Here is a 20,990-nt window from a genome sequence, read left to right as displayed (position 1 = left end):
TTGATTCCTGTTCCTTTTGGTTCTCATCTTCCCCATTTGAATTCATTGAATCTTCTGAGTTTCTATTCACTGATATTGCATTCTGGAGGTTAACATAAGGCATTAAATTCGAATCTTGACTTGTGTTCATATGTTGTATAGTTTCCTCCTTTGACACTTTCTGTGATGAAAGATCCACACTAGGTCCCACTTCACTTTCGCCTTTTCATTCACTTTTTCTTTGATTTCTTCACAACCATCACTATGTTTTCCTTCTTCTTTGTTCACCTCAGTCTTTTTAGTCTTTAACTGCTAGCATTTGTTGTAGGACAACAATATCCAAAATAGCATGCATAATAATTTAATAAAGGTCTTATATAAGATAACATTTTAAACAAACGTACACTTCAATTCAAAGTACCATAAGAGTCCACATGTTAGCATGAGATAGTCTATCACTCTATCTGTGTCCTTGAGCCCTTTACATATCATATGATCCCCGAGATCCAGGCCCAGGCCTATATTGAGGGTAAAATTCTGCAACAGGTTGCACCTGATTGTAACAGTAATAAAAAAATTGAGACCCAAAAAGCAACACCCCCCAAGAAAGAAACTAAGAAAATGAGATAACTTACAGGATTCATTTTATTCTTGGAACTAATGCCATAACTTGCAGGGTCAGGATTCCCTGAAAATTTAGCTTCAGCATTAACATGATTTGGGTTATATCCTGTGTATGAAGAGCACCCAAGAAGTCAAGCACTGATAGCTTCCTGAAAGAACCATCAACAACACCGAAACACAAGTAATGGCATACCTGGATTTTGATTGGCTGCAACTACAGTTGCAGCATCACGGGCCTGTTTTTCAGCATTAGCCATCTTAGCATGCAACTTTTCCAGCTCATGAGTCATAGAGAGTAAATTCTTCTCCATCACTTGACCATGTTCATAGTTCTCTGCATGCCCCTTCTTCTCATGTTCAATTTATCCCTTCAAGAAGGAAATATCATTTGATTACATCATCCATATGCAATGTAACATGTTTATAGGGACATGAATGATGAAGTCACCTTGCATGTTGTAATTCTTGTCTAAGCCCATGAATTTCTTACTTCAGTCTTGGGACTTGCTGCAAGTCAACAGTAGCTCTAGCAAGATCTTGAGTCATACCCTGAACTTGACTAGTAAGTTGGCGTGTAGAAGTCAACTCCTTAATATCAGCATGTAATTGTATAAGCCCAACACGCATAGCTTCTACTCCATGAAGATCATGTTCTATTTTTGATGACTTCTCATACAAATCCCTTATAGTTGTAGATTTGTACTTTTGAAGACAACCAACCACCAAAAAAAGAATCCCAAGAGAGAAGAGAATTCCATTTTGTTTTTTCACTAAAACTGCATACGGTCGCCAACTGTTGCAAGATAGTTTCAGATTTGTGAACCAAAAATAATTCTTTTCAAGTTCAAAATACAAGTTGTAAATAGACAAATCAATGAGATAGTATGTTGCTATTTCTTGCATTTAATCCTTGTTGTGTTTAATTTAATTAATGGATTATTATTATTATTATTATTATTATTATTATTATTATTATTATTATTATTATTATTATTATTATTGTTTACCCTTGACATTGCGGAAACACAAAGTAAGGCATACACAACATTTGATACAATCCCTTCCCCGCTATGTGATATTACTTGAACCACCATGGATGCAGATTTGGATGTCACCGATTCCAGCAATGAACTCACCCCACACTCAAGAAAACCTACACAACACAACAACAACTAGTTCAAAATTTTCACATCCATCACCTTCAAATAACAACACAAACAAATACCCCCAAACTTTCCTTCATTACTTCTATAAAAATTAAAAGAATAGAGAAAATATAATTTAATTAATTGTAAGGGAGGAAAATCATAATGAGAGATTGTTGTAATAATAAATTCTATTAAAAGTAGTTGTAGATGCTCACAAGACATATACGACATTGCTGCAAGTGCTGCTCCACGATGCATAGTTGTACAGCATATGGCTGCTTTCTGAAGTGAAACTTCAAGAAGAGGACTAGAAGAAGCTACTACATCCTGTAAATGTAATGCATCAAAACCCTATATGATAAGGGCATTCACGTCTTTTTCACAGAGTCAGTTTAACAAACAGATCCTAAAAAGATAGTAAATTTAACCTTTGGACAGCTGCAAAGAAAGACTGATGTGAAACTACAATAAACCTTCACAAGATTGGGCTCTTGATCACACATATAAGAAGAATTTATCGCCATTACAGATGATGCATGTGAAACTACAATAAGCCTGCACTACTATTATCTTGAATTTCAGCTTCTTCCACTAAGACCACCGTTACAATAATTAAAAATGAAAAATGAAAAACTATATTTTGATTCTATGTCTCTATCAACAATTGAAAATGAGAAGGATAACGAACCATGGGTAAGTACATTGGGAGGTGCATTTACAAGCTCTTTTCCCAAAATTACCCCTGAGCAAACATGCTCTATGTACTTGAGTTTCTTTTCTAACTCGGGTCCACCTCCAAGGTTAAGAAAGTCAATTGACTTGAGAGAAGGTTTCTTTGACTCAGATTTAAATATGTTATCTTCATATGTCCCTAACAATGCACCTATAATCGAAAAAATGAAATTAAGAAGATATATAAAATAAATATATAAATAAATAAAACTTTGAGTAACAGGAGGAGCATCAACAGGATGAACTTTTGAACTGAATGGACTAACTGATTTATCTGTTTCTTCATTTGGAAGAACTGAATCCAAAATAAGATGGACGTGATCTTCTTGAAGGTAATCCTGTTGAGGCAACAACCTCATATCTGAAGGTTGTAGATACAAATTCAGAGCTGATTTCAGATACTGGATGATCAAGAACATTACTAGGGTTCCTATAAAAAACTGGAAGTGTAGAGATTTCACAACTTCAAACAATGAATTTGAAAGTTTAAAGGTGATCAAATTCATGATTTTATGAGAATATGAGATCATATGAAATAACATATTAGTTAATAATTAGTTAATTACCTACCTCTGTATGTTGAGCCATTGGCTTGTTGAACATTGTGATTTTAGTTGTTAGAAGATAAAGCTATCTTAGGAGAAGACTTATTAATAGAAGCTTGTGCTGTTGTATAAGGATTTGTTGAAAATTGTGATTTGAGTTGTTAGCTGCTGCTTTCTTTTTACGAAACTCCTCAAGTTGTAAAACCAAAACATGTTGATTTTTTTTAATATAAATGCAGTACAGAAATTATATTCTTTGAATTTAATTTTCCACTTTGACCTATGATCAAGATTTGACACTATAAATGCACATAAAGATCATACACAAGCTTGACCTTGTTATTGCAAAAGTTTGATAAAGATGCAATGAATTCATCAAGGCAACAGTGTTGCAGCCAAACAATTAAATAAAAGATAACACTATAATTCTCTAGAAAGAAAGGTTGGTGCTAACTTCTTTAATGACCTTAATATGACCAAAAAAAAATTATGTCTCGCCATAATCATCTTAGTATAGTATGAATCTTTAAGCAATAATTAGATCAAAATTTGAGCATTCATGTTGTTATTTCTTGAATGGAATATACCAGTTGCTATTGCTTAGGCAGTTGTAAGCTTCAATTCAGAAGTTAAGTCTTGTGAAGAAGCAAGAGCAACAATGACATTGTTAGCTTGAGAAGCTTTAGCAGATGAAGCAACAGATTCACCAAGACTTCGATAAGTAGAAATGGAAGAAGATGAAGTTATTGTGGATTTTCCAAGCCCAATTAATCTAACCCATTTGGTTCCAAGACCCAAAAGAGATCTTTCGTGTTTCTGAAAAGAGAGAGATAGACACACACAAAATGATAAGCAATTCGTCGAACAGTTTAAGGGCATTAATAAGTCAAAAGAAAGATCAAGTTTGAGAGTGGTACCTTGGGGGAATTGATTTCAGCAGGATGAGTGAGGCCAAGAGTGGACTTGGAAACTATATGATCCATACGTTTTCCTCTTCAAGAACATAACAAGGGATTTACAGAAATTGCAGCAGTAGAGACTGAAAATGAAAAGCCCAGATGGGGTATAGATCTAAACTATGACAACCCGAAATTTAATTTGGTCAAACCTTAAAAGTCAACCACTTCTTATCGTGAATTAATATCATTATGTCTTATTTTTAAGAAATATAAAGTTCGTTTCATTATTTTAATATTATTTTTAAACGAACGGGTGAAAGAAAGTGTCGTCCCGGGGTTTTATTTTTGAAAACCGCAAACACTTCGCGTATTAGAATCACCCGATCAAACTTTTATGTTTTTTGGGTTTAGGAATCACCCAAAAATCATAAACTCATGCATATGTATGAGTTTACTCCCCAAGAAACTAGTCATTGTGTTTACTCCCCAAATAGTCAAAAGAGTAAACTCTAAAAACTCTCTCAAGTATCATCCAACGTTAAATTCCAAAACTCCAATCTTGTAAGTGTTCTAACCATTTCAAGTTAGTAAAACACTTAATGTAGTGTTTGTGCATCTATTCATCCATTCGTTTATGTATTTTGTTTAGATTTTTCCAAAACACCAAGAACACACACTAAGTGTTCTGGGCCTTTTAGCTCAAATCAAGCATCATTATAGTAAGTACTTCCATCCTTGCGTGCTTGTAAGCTAGTATATCAAATAAACACCAAGAAAATCGGTCAAGAACACCATGAATGAGGTGTTCACGGTCCAAGATGATGCTTGGGCCGTAAACACCATAAAGACCCCCAAAAGTGACTTAAGTCCCATGTTTAGCCCTAGTTTGAAGTCTAAGACTTACCTTAACATATGTAAACCTTCCATTGATGTGTTTAAGCTTTGAAAAACACCAAACACCACAAATTATAGGTGTTTACGGTCCAAGTATATTCCAAAAACCGTAAACACCCAAAAAGGTGTTTTAATGAGCCATTTTCCTTTCTTAGCCCTAAAAACTAACTTAGATGTTTACCTAGTTGTGATAAGGACTTGAAACCAAGGAAATATCCCTTCCCATAAGGGTTTACGGTAGTAAACCCAAGGGAAAATACCCTTAGGCCGTAAACACCTCAAGGAGGGTGTTTTGTGGCCCTAGTCCATTCCAAAGGCTAAACCACTTAGCAAGATTGCTTCAAAGGATTTTTTAAACCTCCAAACAACCCATAGTTGCAAGAAATGGAATTTAGACCGTAAACCCTTGAGTTTACTGCCATAAACTCCTAGGGTAAAGGTCATTTAGACCGTAAACTCCCAAGGAGTTTACCCTTAGACCCCAAACACCCTAGTTTTGCCCTACTAACACTCGGATGCAATCCTTGTGAACTTTAACACTTGAAACAAAGTGTTTTCAGGTTCTAGAGTGTCCCAATTCATTTTATTAGTTATAATAAGGCTAATTAGTTATATATATGTTCATTATATGATAACTACGCTCGTGCGTGTGTACAAGTCTTCAATTGTCACCTAGCACCGTAACCGACACTTCAATCCAATCCACTCACCACAGGTGAGTTCATACCCCTTTAATTAACCCTTGAAATACTTTTAAATGTTTTAAATGCTTTTATGGGGGGGATACAAGTTGAATACTTATAGTTATTACATCAATCACATGTGATTAATAACTATAAAACCAATGATTTTATCACTGTTCAAACTGTTTATCAAACTGTTTCACTTCAAAATGTTTTACAAACTCTTTTCTTACCAAATACTTTTATTTAAACTTTGTTATACTTCTTATAAATTGTATGCCCATATATGTATAGATATATAAGCAATGTTTAAAGGGATTAGGAAGGCCATCCGCCCTATTTCCTTTTTCTCGATTTGGATGTGGTCTGGTGGGATGTCGGGTAGCCGTCCGAGGGTTGTTTCAATATTAATTATATATCATATGTGCATATATAGACATAAAAGTGCTTCCATATTCATACGTATCAGTTACATCATTAGTAAGTTACCATCGGGGTAACACAGGATTACACTTATACTATTGCTAGATCAATGAGTCAGTTCATTCATGAGTCAATACTTAGTACTATGAGAACATATACATTACATTACTATGAGAACATATACATTACATTACTATGAGAACATATACATTACATTACTAGAAGAACATATACAACTATACTAGAAGAAGAACATATACAACTATACTAGAGAATGAACATATACAACTATACTAGAAAGAGAACATATACAACGATACTAGAACATGTAACAATACATTACATATACATATATACATTGAAAAAATTGTGATCCACTATATTGGAGCATGCCTTAAATGTCATGGCCCGAGTTGTAGCCAGAGTCTCTTGGAGGGAGAGTGTGAGTTTGTGTATAGATCTATACTGGATTGACTATCCTACACCTTGCTGCTAGCTACAACCGGACCTGCAGGTCTGCGGGTGCCAAACGTCATTTCTTTTTACGACCTACATTTGTCGTTTTTTATCCAGTCGATAGTATGGTACAATTTATCACATGATACCTTAATATAAATCCGGTTTAAGGTAGTTAGTACAGCAGTAGTTCCTATATTACAATACTACAGTACTACAGAAATTTATCCTTTATATACATTTAGTGATTATTTCACTTAAACATTTATGTACAAACTATATTTTGATAATGATAGTTACTCTTGGGAAAATTATACACTTTTACGATAAACGAACGTACAAAATAGTTACGCCTTGGTAGAAGGCTACTTTTAATAGAAAATATAGGTTTTTCCGAGAGATTCAAACTTTTACAAACACGTACAAACATTCACATACTTTTATCACCAATGTTTACAAACTATTGTTTAAAACTATGTTCAAACGTTTTGATACAAACACCAACACTAAAATACTTATGAACTCACCAGCTTAATGCTGATAAACTCTTTCAAAATAACTTGTATTCTCAGGTCATCAGTAGACAGGTACCGAGGCCATCTTTTGAGAAGATGGAGCGCATCCAAGACTCATCTTATTATTTTGATTCACATTATTTTTGGTGTCTATAACTGTACAGAACACGCTTGTATTAAAATTATATATTTAATGCAATGGATGATGTTGTTTGCTTGTTTACTTTTACTGTGTTGTGATACTTTACATGACGACCTCCGCCCCAGAACGTTTCCACCGTTCTTGGTTTTGAGGTGTGACATAAACTTGGTGAAAATGAAGGAAGACGAAGAAGTTGAAGCAAGCAGAGTATACGAAGAACATGATGCTAGTCTAATGGGAGCTCTATAGTTTCAAAACCCCATAACTGACCTTTCGAGGAGGAAGAATGGATATCGTTGTTCTCCTGAACAAGCTAATATAAAAGCGTTAGCTCTTAGGTGCGCACTTGTGAGGTCTAGAACATAAAAACCTAGTCCTTCTTTGATATCGGGGACAAAAAAACCTTAAAATCATAGACGTTTTGAGTGTGAGGAGTCGTAGACCCCCCCCCAATCGCCGACTCCATGAGTTCAGCTCCCTGATTGCAGAATGCGTATGAGTCAATGCGTAAAGAAAATGCATAACACAAGTCCCTATAGTGCCTTACAAAACTGAGATAAAGATTGGAAACATCAAAACAATCGGCATCGCGAGGCATTTGATCACGAAAGCAAGAGTAATTCTGCTATGAAGACGAAGGCCCTAGGGCTTTTTCTTGCTAATTGGAATAGGCGGGGGGTTTTAATTTTTAGGATCTAATAGGCAGGTGAAATCCTGCTTAAAACCATGTTTCATTAAAAAATTATAAAGCGACACACATTTTATGAAAGGCGCCCTCCGTATTTTCATTTTTTTTTCTTTTTTGACACTAACTTTAGGGCACGCACAAATGCGTGTCCTATATCCTTCATATTTTGCAAAACTGACATTATTTTTTAGGACACGCACAAATATATGTCCTCTATCAGCGCGTGCCATTGTTTGCGCGTCATTAAAGGGCTGTTTTCTAGTAGTGGAATAAGCTCACTATCAAAAACGATACCCCCTTCCTCGGAATGACAATCTATTTGACCAGCTTCAAGGATCTAGTTACTTCTCCAAAATAGATCTAGGATCCGGTTTTCATCAGCTTTGAGTCTGAGAAGAGGACATTCCAAAAACTGCTTTCCGAACTCGATACGGTCGTTACGAATTTGTTGTGATGCCCTTCGGTCTAACAAATGCCCCCACAACATTTACGGAGCTCATGAATCGAGTCTGCCGCCCACTCCTCGATAATTTTGTAATCTTCTTCATTGATAACATTCTCATATACTCCCGAAGTAAGGAGGAGCATGGTCAACATCTTTGTCAAATCTTGGAAACTCTAAGAGCTGAGCGATTATATGCAACACTCTCCAAATGCGAGTTCTAGATTCGCAGTGTAAACTTCTTGGGTCACGTAGTCAGTGAGGAAAGGATTCACGTAGATCCTTCCAAGATCAAGGCCATTGAAGGCTGGGCGATCTCGAAGACACCAACAGAAATTCAACAATTCTTGGGTCTCGCAGGCTACTACTGAAGATTTATCCAGAACTTTTCCAAGATAGCCAAGCCCCTCACCACCTTGACACAAAAGGTGTATCTTTCAACTGGACGGAAAAGAAAGAAGCTACCTTCCAAAACTTGAAGCGAGCCCTATGTAGTGCACCAGTGCTATCCTTACCAGAGGGAACCGAAGACTTCGTAGTCTACTACGATGCTTCGAACCAAGGGTTAGGCTATCTCCTCATGCAGCGTGGAAAGGTGATAGCGTACACGTCCAGACAATTGAATACACATGAAGTAAATTACACCACCCATAATCTCGAGTTGGGAGTTGTGGTCTTCGCCCTAAAGATTTGGAGGCACTACCCCTACGGTGCAAAGTTCACCATCTTCACGGATCACAAAATCCTCCAGCACATTCTAAACCAAAAAGAGTTGAATATGAGGCAACGAAGGTGGGTTGAACTGTTGAACGATTAAGAATGCGAGATCAAGTACCACCCATACAAGGGTAACGTGGTAGCTGATGCCCTGAGCAAAAAAGAGTGCTCAGGTCACCGGATGAAGATATTATCGATAACCATCCACTCGCACCTAACCTCACAGATCAAAAGAGCCCAATCAGAGGCATTGAAGTCGGAGAACTCCACAAATGAAACGTTGTGTGGGATGGATAAAAACTTTGAAGCCAGGGAGGACGGAACTTACTACTTCATGAATAGAATATGGGTCCCTAAACTTGGGGGATTCATAGAGATAGTCATAAAATAATCTCATAGAAAACGATATTCCGTCCATACAGGTTCGGATAAGATGTACTTGGACATTAAGCAACATTATTGGTGGCCAAATATGAAGGTAGAAATCGCCACTTACGTGGGCGAGTGTCTCACTTGAGCCAAAGTGAGGATGGAGTATCAAAAGCCCTCGGGATTATTACAACAGCCAGTAATACTCGAGTGGAAATGGGAAAGGATTACTATGTACTTCATAACCAAATTACCTAAGACATCATACAGATTGGATGTTATCCGGGTGGTTGTCGATAGGTTAACTAAATCCACTCATTTCCTACCAATAAAAGAATCATACAAGATGGAAAGATTAACACGAATTTATATAAAAGAGATTGTGAGACTTCATGGAGTGTCAATATCTATTAACTCGGATCGTGATAGTAGATTTACTTCACGATTTTGGCAGTCAATCCAGAAGGGTATGGGGACATAACTATACACAAGCACTGCTTACCACCCTCAAACCAATGGCCAAAGCGAACGAACCATCCAAACACTCAAAGACATGATCCGAGCTTGTGTGATCTATTTCGTAAAGTCATGGAATACCCACTTTCCCCTGATTGAATTATCGTATAACAACAGTTATCACACAAGTATAAGGGTTGCTCCTTTTGAGGCCATATATAAGGTCGCAAATGCATAACACCTCTCTGTTGGGCTGAGGTGGGTGACGCCCAACTGGAAAAAGGGCAATCACCGAGCAGCACTCTTATAGGACTAGAAATAATTCAAGAAACTACATAAAATATAATCCAAATCAAATCCCGACTCCAAGCATCACGTGACCGACAAATGAGTTATGATGACAAACGACGAAAGCCTCTAGAATTCCAAGTTGGAGATTGGGTACTATTAAAGGTCTCTCCCTAGAAAGGGATGATCCTTTTTGGGAAACGAGGAAAACTAAATCCATGATATATTGGGCCATTCGAGATTCTTGCCCAAATTGGTCCGGTGGCTTATAAGCTGCAGCTACTTACGGAAAATATCGAAACTAAATCCACAATATTTGAAAAAGTGCTTAACAGATGAAACCCTTGTCATTCCTCTAGAAAATATTGAAATAAATGAGAATCTCCTATTCGTTGAAGAACCGGTTGAGGTAGTGGATAGGGAGGTGAAGCGTATGAAGCAGAGTCGTATTCCAATTGTGAAGGTTCGAAGGAACGCTTAGCGTGGACCGGAATTCACATGGGAACGTGAAGAACAGATGAAGCAGAAGTACCCTCACTTATTCTCTTGTTCATGATCCTACCTTTCAAAAGAATTTCGGGACGAAATTCCCTCTAACGGGGGGATGATGTCACAACTAGCATTTTTAGCTAGGAGATTTTGTTTTCATGTAAACATCAACTCTTGTAAAACTTATAATCTACGTGGATATCATGTTAGAACTCAATCAAAATCACCCATTTGAATCAAAACTCCTGAATGAAGTTCAAAACCTAATTCAACACATCTCATATACTCAATTTTGAGCTAGAAACCCTAATATCCCGATTCAAACCCAGGATGGACCAGGAGTCGTTTATTGGGCCTAATGGGCCAATAAACTCTCGATTTGAGTATTTTGGGTCAAGAATCCTTATATGGGCCCTAATTGGAACCATATTCATTAAATATTAGCATTTTGGGCCATAAGAATTCTCATGGGCCTTATTGGGCCTAAAATGTCTCACTTAGTCATCATGGGCCTTAATGGGCCGTAAATGGTTTCATAAGCCCTTTTGGGCCATAAACTATCTTCTTGGGACTCATTGGGCTGTAAAACCTTTTTCCTTATCTCTATTGGGCCGTAAACCCTCATAAGGGCCCAACGGGCCGAAAATTCTCAACTTGGGCCTCATAATATCGAATTTAAGCAAGCATGGCCCAAACTTTTTCTCTTCTCTTTTCTTCTCCCTCATTCTCAGCCCAACTTCTATAAAAAAATAAAAAAAAATAACAAGATGATAATTAAGTGTTGCCACCTAATTATTACTTAATGGGTATCTAGGCGTATTACACACCATATAACCATGTAGTCCCACATCTCCATGCAATATCAAATCACTCTTCTCTTTCTTCTTCTAGACTTGGCCGAGAACCACAACACCACTCACATGTCTCTCATTTGGCAAACACAAGAATCCTTTCTAACACTCCAGAAACTTCTCCTTTCCTCCAAGATTTCGTGTGTGTTGATACAAGAACACTTCATCTAAAAATCCATTCATTTGGTAAGCTATACTTTAAGCTTAAGGTTTAACTTCAATATGATAACCCCCACTCCTTAACACTCCATTTCATGATTCATTCTCTTAGAACTTCATAGATCTCGAAAAATCTCTTCAAGGGAGCTTGTAAAGCCGAGAACTCCTCTAATCTTCATCAAGAACCGAAATATTCAAAGAAAAGTGAGTTCATACCCCCTATTTTTGGTTTTTACTATGTTTTGGAGGAGAATACAAGTTGTTTTGTGTAGATCTATGTGTCTATGCATGATTTTGTGTGTTTTTCATGTTATATATGTGATTATGTGTTATAAACTCCATGAGCTTAAAGATCTACTAAAAGATGATGCTATTTGTAGAACATAACACTCATTTCAACTTATCTTACAAGGAAATGGTTTTAAAATACATAGAAGTTACTTAAAACTAAGAAAAATTGCATAAGAGGGCTTAAAGTGACAAAATGACCAAAAATGGGTATTTTTATGTAACTCACAGTTAGTAGGGGTTCAAAAAGGATTATTTATGCTAAACATGGTTAGTTACATTATTGGAGACCCTATAAGGACTAAAAATGTAAACATCTTCATAAATGTGCCTTATTTGGGCTTCTCACGGCTTTGGGCCAAAAATTGTCACTTTTAGGGCTTTTGTGGGCTTAAGTGTCATTTTCAACATAGTTGTGACAAAAATGTAAATTCTTGCTAAGAAAAACTAATAATATAAAATTGTTAGAACTTGGACCAGATAAAAATTATTTTCAAATGGGCTAAGAATGCACATTTTCATAAAAACCAAGCCAAAAATGATATTTAGATAAAAGGGGGATAAAAATGTTATTTTTACAAAAACTAGCCTAAAATGCAAGTTGTGTTCTTAAAAGGGCCTAAAATGTTATTTTTACCAAAAATGTGCCTTAATTGTAAATCTTCGGCTTAAGGGGCCAAGAATGTCATTTTTACAAAAAATGGGCCTTTTATGTCATATTATTAAATAATTCAGCTAAAGCAAGCAATATAATAACAAATGGGCTAATTACGTCATTCTCATGTTTATTGGGCCTTAGTGACCAATTTATATGCTTGATAGGTCGTATATACTCTTTACATGTTTATTCGGCTTCGTTGACCCATTTACATGATCGACGGACCTTGGATACTCATAACATGCTTATTGGGTATGTAAATAATATACACGTTAAATGGGTCTTAGTTGTCCTTTTACATATATATTGGTCCCGAGATATATATTCTCATTCCTTTCGAGCCGAGAAATGATATACATGCTTAGTGGGCCTCAGTTGTCCACTTACATGGTCATTGGGCCTGGAATATACCTTATATGTTTCTTTTCGCGTAAACTCGATTAAGGATCTAGTGAGACATGTCGGTTGAAACCTATTGAGTGTACGATCATAGCCTGTAGTTATAACCAGATTCTCTTGGAGGGAGAGCGGGGGTTTGTGTATAGATCTATACGGGGGTGACACCCCACACCTGAGCTGTTCACTACAGTTAGACTAGACCAGTCTAGCTTCACAAAAACCATACGTTATTCCGTCGGCGTCTTTAAACGCCAAGATAGGCGAAATTGTCATTATCTAGTATGGTTATAACGACTCACTTAGATGAATTAACATATTAAAATTTATAGGAAACCATTCTCTTTTCTCTTCGGGTTACTCGGTAAGATACTCACGTTGGTACTCAACCTCGGGGGTTGAGATACCAGCATTCTCTTTTACAGACAACATCGGGTTGTCTGGGGTCATTCTCTTTGATATTCTCTCCATACTCTCTTTACATTCCAGTAAACAATAACACATATGCATTAATACAAGATCAGACACAAACATATCAAACTGCTTTCAGAAAACATAAGATTTTATGGTGTTTACAAAGTAATACAAATCATTTTCTCAAACATGCTTATGAACTAACCAACATTTTTATGTTGACCTTATTAAATTAACTTGTATTCTCAGGAAACCATTGAGCAGGTTGGGCAGAACGAATTCATGGATATTTTGTTATATTTTGTTTCATCATACTTTAACTACTTTGGCATGGAATATTCAAATACAATACTTGATGTAAACTATGAATGTTGTATTATTACATGTGTGATGATGATAATGTTATGTTTCAATTATATACTCTGTAATGATACTACAAAGATGAAGTTACATCAAGCCCCCGGACGTTTCCGCCCTCTGGTTCGGGGGTGTGACACTCCACCACCAAAGCCTTTCTCTTTTTCTTTTGTTTTTTTCCCATATTTTGTATTAAGTTATCGGATCACAAAACCATTTCGTCCACCTAAAATTTTTAAGCTTGCTTCTAGAGTTGATCCGCAAATGACTTAGTACTTGTACTTAATTTGCTAGATTCTTATATAATTTGATTGTGTTCGAGTGTATTCTATCACTTCTAAATATCTAGACCACCCAAATGTATATCAACATAACTGCTTTGTAAACTTGATCGAGATTATCACTGCCTGGTACTAGGTTCCTGCACTGAAGCATTTCATTCAGTGAATCAAAAGATAATGGGAACATGCACCACCATTTCTGCACACCGTTCCAAACTTTTTGTGAGATTGAGCATTCAGTTAATAAACATGATTTTGATTCCACGAAAATGTTACATAATGGGCAGGTAGTCAAAGATCCGATAACAATACTTTTTATATTCACTTTGGTAGGCAGTCTTCTATGACAAAATCGCCATGATAAGATATTCACTTTTTTGTGGACCAGGTTATTCTATTCCTAAGCACCAACCAATATTTTTGAATGTATTTGTCACACCCCGAAACCAAAGGCGGAAACGTTCCGGGGCGGAGGACGTCATGAATATAACAACCAATGTACATAGTAAGCATAGTAAACAGAAAACTTTACATTACATAGATTCATTTACATTGTCTGAAAACAAAGAGTTACATATCTTATACATATATGTCATATGAACAAACGTAAAGACGTGTCTTCTATGTACTCCGTCTTCGCCAAAAGGATCGTTGGGTACCTGTCTAATGTGGACCTGAGAATACAAGCAGTTTGAAAATCAGCATAAAGCTGGTGAGTTCATAAGTGTTTTGTTTTCTGAAATGAACATGTTTCCTTTGGTTTTCCGAAAAAGTTTGTTATCCAAGAAAATCCCATATTTTCTTATAAGTATAGCTTAGTTATCTGTTTATTATACGTTCCGATTATGTACAGTTCAATTATCCCAGGAAAAACCCTTAGTTTCCTAAAAGTAAAGTTTAGTTAAATACCACAGTGTATAGTTTAATACATAGAACTATATATTGAAAACCACTGGGAATTACCATCCAGTACAACAGTAGATATTTTTAATGCATAAAAATATTGATTGAAAACCATGGGAATACCATCCCGTACTAGATATAAGGTAGTTTTAATACACAAACTATAGATTAAAAGTCATGGGAATACCACCCCGTACTATATATAGATTGAAAACCATGGGACTACCATCTCGTACTAGAGATACATTGAAAACCATGGGACTACCATCCCGTACTAGATATAGATTGAAAACCATGGGACTACCATCCCGTACTAGATATAGATTGAAAACCATTGGACTACCATCCCGTTCTAGATAAAAGAACTATAGATTGAAGATAGATATAAAATCAAATCCGTGAATAAACTTGTATTAACACGTATTGTGAGTCGGGTAACCATGCTGATACGACACCGAGACCTCCTTGACGTTCGTCAGACGTCGGACGATATCCAGAATTTGTCACCCCAGGTGTGCCCGCCTAACTGTAGCTAGCAGTTCAGGTGTGGGATTGTCAGTCCCGAATAGATCTATTCACAAATTCCACGGTCTCCCTCCAGGAGACTCTGGTTACACTTCCAGGGAGGATTTACTGATAACCCAAAGGGTAATGACGAATATCACAAGCTAGTATTAAATTATTCACGGTGTTTTCAGACGTTATCAAACATATTAATCGTTTTGAAACATAATACAGTGAAAACAGTTAAATACAATGGAATTATCTAATAATATACTCTAACTTAAACAGAGATAAACTGAATCAGACATAGTTTATCTAATAACTTTACATAAATTTGTGCTCGTTAAACATGAACTAAAGATCCCAAATTATTCCCATAATAATTTGATTGTTACTTATACTGTACTTGAAATCCATATACTTATGTTCAATAAAACATCCCTTATGCTCCGCATAATACATAAGGGGTAAAGATATATAAAAGTTAGCCAGATATTTATAGAAATACATCAGTTTTAGGTTTTGAAAACATTTATTGTTTTGCTTGTATTCGCCCCTGAAAACATTGAAAAACACGGAAAAATGTGTAGGGGTATGAACTCACCAGTCGAGGAACGTGCTGTCTAGGATGCTAAGTGTCAGATCGGGGCTTAATAACGTGCGAGGTTCCTATGTAATATGAAATGATACATAATTGTATCTAATTAGACTTTGAACTACTAATTATATAGGATTATACACTCCAATACGCGAAAACACTTCAAAATAAGTGTTTGGAGTGACCCGGGTGACATTTAAGGACGTATATGGCTTGGAAATGGAGTTTACTCTTCAAGTGTAAACTCATAAGAGGGTTTACGGCCCTAATGACCCACTCCCCATGAGTTTACGGCCGTAAACTCATGGTGGGGTGTTCTAGGGTGCTAAATGGCCTTATATCAATTGGGAAAATTAGCTAGGATCAAATCTAGGGCATAGGAATGGATTAAACCATCATATAGACCAACTAATGGAGTTTACGGTAGTATACTAAGATTTTATGGCCGTAAACTCCCCCACACACCTTCCTTTGATGTTTTGGTGGTCTTAGGTCTTTACAAGTGTTTCTAGCTAATTCTACAAGCCATGGAATGAGTTTAAGGTACCATTTGACCATGTTTTAGGAGTTTACGGCCTAAGAACCCATTCTTGGGGGTTTACGGCCATAAGCTCCTATGGGGGTAGTTTTAGCATGCTTAAGGTCCTTAACTTGATTGTGGTTGCTTCTAGACTTTATTACAATGCTTATGGTGTGTTTAAGTGGCATCTTAACACTTAAAATTGAGTTTACGCCCTATAAATAGGTGTTTACGGTCCAAGCATGTGCTTGGGCCGTAAACTCATGGTTATACCCTAAATGATGAGTTAAAGGTGTTCTAAGTCCAATTTGGTAAGCCCCTAAGTCATATCTAAGCTCCAAATGAGGTTTGGAAGGGTTTTATGGCTCAAAAACCCCAATTACATGTGTTCAAGGCCTAAGGATGTCCCAGGACCGTAAACACATGTTTATGGTCCTATTTCTCATATAATTCACGAATTTGAAGGCCAAAGGTGTTATACTAGGAGCTAGGATAGTTACCTTGATGATTTGGGGCTTGAAATGAGTGATTTTGGATCAAGAACTTGGACTTGAGGAGAGAGATTAGAGAGAGAGTAGAGAGAGAGTGCAAATGCTTCAAAATGAAGTCTTTTGAGCTTTAAATAGGTTCTAAGTTCGGGACACGGTGGAATTCTACCCGATACCGACGTTAGACGTGGCTTTTGGTCGCACCCGATTAAGTTACCGTAACCCGATATGGTCGATTCTAAAAAAAATTTGATAACTAAAATGGGCTGTTAATATGAGTTCTAAACGTGTTAGGACACCCATTAAGTCATAATAGCAATCTCAATTAAATGACTTAATTTAATGACATAAACGGAAACGAAATTGAAAACGACGAAGGTATTAACAGAAAGGGTTACAAATAATGGAACAAACTTCAGGTTGTCACAGTATCCCCTAAGAGAAGCCACAACATACATCCATTGAGGGTTCAAGGCTCCAAATCATGTTGTTGTCCTACCTAACAGATGAATGTGAAAAGAGATTACGATAATCCAAGTTATCCTTGGACAAGTAGTTATGTAGATTCACGATGCTACCCTAACAATATCCTTTCCTCTTAGCTTTGGAAGAAGCATTGAACTCCCCATAATTCCCATAGATTAATTTTATGACATCTTTCTGAAGCTCATGTTTACAGGAGTTAAAGTGCCACCACCATTTTCTTAATAGTGCTAGGTTGTGTGCATTCAATCTTCCAATGTAAAGCCCCCCATTTTTTGGACATATCTTTATCCTATGCGATCCTTGACATCCTTCTATTCTCTGATGAACCAACACAAAAGAAATGACATCTTAGGTTTTCTAGTCTGTTTTTATTACTTTAACTGGGGCTTTGTAAAGAGAAAAAAGGAATGAGCCTAGGCTCCCCAAGACTGATTTACATAATGTTAAGCATCCCCTAAACGAAAAATTTGAGGCTTTCCATTTTGATAATTTTTTTTGGAAGTTGGTTATAAGAGAGTTCCAATGAACCAATCTAGACATAATTGCACCATCAGGCATTCCTAGGTATATGAAGGTGAGGTTCCCGATTGAGCAGTTTATGCTTCTTGATTGCCAGTCTAGTTCCACCTCGCTAACTCCAAGGCCAAAGAGTTTGCTTTTGGTGATGTTGACTTTCAAACCTGAGGACAGTCAAAACATCTCAAAATTCTGACAAATTTTTTGCATTTTGCATTGACCTAGAGCCAAGGAAGATCGTGTTATCGACATATTAAAGATGCGATAATATATAACCGTTATTGGGTAGTTGAACTACATGGAGGATGCCATGATCATTGGCTTCTTTCAGTGCTATGTTGAGACCCTCGACCTCCAGAATAAACATGGATAACCTTATCATACTCCCCTCTTAAGTGACAAATTCTTTGGAAGTTGATCCATTGATGATTACAAAAGCACGAGCTAAAGAGAGACATCCTAAAATCTAGTTACGACATTTCTGACCAAAATTCATTTGAGCCATTACAAAATTGAGATAATCCCAATTAAGGCAATCAAATGCTCTCTTCAAATCAACCTTGAATAATAACGCTTTCGATTTGTTTTCCTGTAGAAAAGATATGGCTTCATTTATAATCAATGGACCATATAGAATGTTGTGATCTTTTATGAAAGTCGTTTGCATATGACTAACAGCATGAGGAATGCAGACTTTCAGCCTTTCTGCTAAGACCTTGACTATGATTTTGTATATACATCCAATTAGACTGATCAGGTGATATTCACTGAGGGAAATAGAGTCATATGTTTTTAGGACTAAGATGATGAATGAGGAATTGCACCCACGATCAATTACTCATGTTGTTTCACAATCTTTAATTTCTAGGAAACTGATGATACAATTTGCTAACTTTTATAATATTTGATTTGTTCCATTTTAACAAAGCTTAATATCTACAAATTAATTTGTTATATATATATATATATATATATATATATATATATATATATATATATATATATATACACATGATTGTGTATGTGTGTGTGTTGAAAGTATCGCCTTATAGAATCCGGTTCCGATGGGTACCGGGTAGGGGTGAGCAAAAATCGCACCGCAACTAAAATTAACCGCAAAAACTGCAATCGAAAAACCGCAACCGCAATAAAAACCGATGGTGAGGTTTTCTGTTTTTCAAAAACCGCAAATTTGTGGTGCAGTGCGGTTATTAGTTTCCAAAAACCACAAAAAAACCGCACCGCATATATTATATACAATTTTTTTTATCAATTATTAGTTTATTAAATATTAAAATTAAGACAAGTTTCATGAATGAAAGATGGATAAAATACTAAAAGACAAAAGTGTTGGTTTTTTCTTATGTTTAACTTTGAAAAAATGATGAAATTAGAAAATTTTAAGATATTTATTGTTAATTACTATTGATTTGACGTTTTTAAGATATTAGTTGTTTGTGGTTTAAGTTAAATAGTTAATTGTCTTATACCTTATGGTTTTTATTATTATTACAAGTAATATGTTTGAACTCTTAAAACTATTTGAGCTCGAAACTGTGGTTAAAAACCACATAAAATAACCGCACAAAATCCATGCGGTTAATAACCGCAACACAGAAAAAACAAAACCGCACCGCAAAAATAATCGCCTAACCGTACCGCAAACATAGCCGCACCATGCGGTTTTGAAAATGGATTAACCGCATTTTTGGTTAGTGGTGAGGTTTTGGCTAATAACCGCACCGAATCGCACCGCGCTCACCCCTAGTACCGGGTAGGGAGCATTTCAGAAAATATAAGAACCAGAACCTGAACCGCTTATAGTGGTTCCAATACTTATGGAAGAAATATTGGAACCCTTTAAGGTGGTTCTGAGGCGGTTCCGGTTCTGAAAGTAGGTACCCGGTTCTGTTGCTCATCCCTAATAGAATCTATGTTTGATTCCTATTAGGGTAGAGAATTAGGTATGGTTATCTCCTCTGTGATCAATAAAGAGCATGTCAACCGTTTCCCATGTAACTACCCAACAAAGTAATATCAAGACTTGCTAGGCTTTTCATGGGGGGTTTGTTTCCTAATTTATTCTAATGAGGGCTGATTCCAGCCATGCCTAACATTATTTACCTCCGGGTCAACCTACTTGACCAATTTATCTAACAAACTGTAACATCCTATTTTCCGAAGATTGTGGGCCAAGACATAAAAAATCAAATAAGGCTTTAGAGGAAATGATCAGTCTATTGGATATAGTGTCTAAGTCCATAACTTTATTTGGTATGTACTTGACCCGACCCGGCATGGTCCATTTGGGTTGCATGGCATTGCAATACTTGGATAGACTAAATGAGAGAATAAGGCACTTATGATTATTAATATATTATAATAACTAATATATTAATAATAGTATTATTTAATTATTATTGATCAAGTATTAATCTAGTATTAATTTGGTGATCAAAGTGAGACTAATTAAATATATAGGGTTGATTATGACAATCATCAATTCTTTTATGGTGGATTAATGATCCATGGTTTATGGGTTATGGATGTAACCATTTGGAGCTCCATGGATAGTCCATGGGAGTTACAAACCCATGGGTCATGAGAAATGAAGAGTCATGACAATTATGGGTCTTCATGATGTAACCCTAATTGTGACACCACTATAAAAGGGACCCTTTGGCTAGCAAAATCGACACCTAGTGTTACTAGAGAGGGCATAACAGATTTTTGAGTGTAAGAAGTATTCTCTCAAGTTATTCCAAGTTTTGTGGTGTTGTGTGAAGCATTTGAGGCACAACATTTAGGGTGCTAGGCTCACAAAGTCTTGAAGGAATCCAAGCAACAACAAGGTATGTATTTCTACTAGTTTTTATGTTTTATGTAATCCCCATGCCATGCTAGTTAGGAAATAACCTTGAAAAAGAAATTTGCATGTATATAGGGAAAACATAGATTCAAGGTTATTAGGTTTGCATGTACACTTAGGAATTGTTAGAATGCTAGAAACCCATCAGTGGTATCAGAGCCTAGGATTATTTTCTGTATACTTGATGCAAAACTGCTTGATAATCGAAAAATC

The 20,990-nt window shown here is 36.3% G+C and overlaps 1 pseudogene; it reads right to left on the bottom strand.

Annotated features, from left to right (window-relative positions):
- Positions 1-439: 439 nt before the first annotated feature.
- On the bottom strand, positions 440-2,275 carry LOC145049947 (protein FLX-like 1; annotated as a pseudogene).
- Positions 2,276-20,990: the final 18,715 nt, after the last annotated feature.

The sequence above is a fragment of the Lactuca serriola genome, chromosome 5, assembly GCF_051521515.1.
Source record: "Lactuca serriola cultivar US96UC23 chromosome 5, Lser_US96UC23_V15, whole genome shotgun sequence".
In the NCBI taxonomy this organism is placed as follows: Eukaryota; Viridiplantae; Streptophyta; class Magnoliopsida; order Asterales; family Asteraceae; genus Lactuca; species Lactuca serriola.
This window is presented reverse-complemented; position numbering and strand designations above follow the sequence as displayed.